The following is a 1,105-nucleotide window of genomic DNA, read 5'->3' as shown; positions in this document are numbered from 1 at the left end:
ATATATATATATTCCTTTTTAAAAAATATTTTATTGGGGGCTCTTACAGATCTTATAACAATCTATACATCAACTATATCAAGCATATTTGTATATATGTTTTATTTTATATTATGTTTATATATAATATAAAATATATTAATATATTTTACTTTCTAAATATTTACTTTGAGTTCTTGGTATCAAGTCCTCTTTATTTCCTCCCTCCCCCACTCGTGACTCCTGAATAAATTATAAATTAATATTATTTTCATATCTTACACCAAACTCTGTCTCCCTTCCCCCATGGTTTCTGTTGTTGGTTCCCTTGGGGGGTGGGGAGTGGAATAGTTATGTGTTGATCATTGTGATCAGTTCCACCTTCCTCCCCTCCTTTCGCTACTCCCATTTCTGTACCTGAGGGGTTTATCTGACCTGGACTCTGTGTGTCATGAGTTCTTATCTGTATGAGTGTATATGCTCCGGTCTAGTCCAAAGTAGAAGGCAGGACTGCGGTCATGATAGAGGGGGTGAAGAAGTCTCAAAGAACCAGAGGAATATTGTGTTTCATTGGTGCTATACTGCACCCTGGTTGAATCACCCCTTCCTTGTGACCCTTCTGTGAGGGGATGTCCTATTGTCTACAGATGGGTTTTGGGTCTCTGCTCTGATCCACCTTGTTCTCAACAATATGTTTGTTTGTTTTGGGTCTTCAGATGCCTATTACCTGATCTCAACACTTCATGATTGCACAGGCTGGTGTGCTTTTTCCATGTGGGCTTTGATGCTTCTCAGCTGGATGGCTGCTTGTTTAGCTACAAGCCTTTAAGACCCCAGATACTATATCTTTTGATAGCCGGGCACTGTGCACCTATTTTGTCTTCACCGATCATGCTGGGAAGGTGAGCATCACAGAACGCCAGGTTGTTAGAACAAAGTGTTCTTGCATTGAGGGAAGGCATGAGCAGAGGTCCAGTCTGCCCACCACCTCAATGTATTGCCATATAAATATATTTACATAGTCCAAATACCTCTATTTTTAGTGAATTAAAGTATTTATATATGTTCACACCTATGCTGCTCTCTGTTTATTATTTCTCTCCCTAGATTTTTCCTGTTTCCTTTT

At 39.2% G+C, this 1,105-nt stretch overlaps 1 protein-coding gene across 2 annotated transcripts in view; it reads right to left on the bottom strand.

Annotated features, from left to right (window-relative positions):
• HYKK (hydroxylysine kinase) overlaps positions 1-1,105 on the bottom strand; it is a 22,286-nt gene that overhangs the window by 12,672 nt on the left and 8,509 nt on the right. The gene's annotated exons all lie outside the window — the stretch shown is intronic.

This window comes from Echinops telfairi, unplaced genomic scaffold (assembly GCF_000313985.2).
Source record: "Echinops telfairi isolate 266 unplaced genomic scaffold, ASM31398v2 ScPeMD7_7475;HRSCAF=8513, whole genome shotgun sequence".
NCBI classification, from domain to species: Eukaryota; Metazoa; Chordata; class Mammalia; order Afrosoricida; family Tenrecidae; genus Echinops; species Echinops telfairi.
The sequence above is the reverse complement of the archived record's forward strand: the minus strand, read 5'-3'. Positions and strand labels throughout refer to the sequence as shown.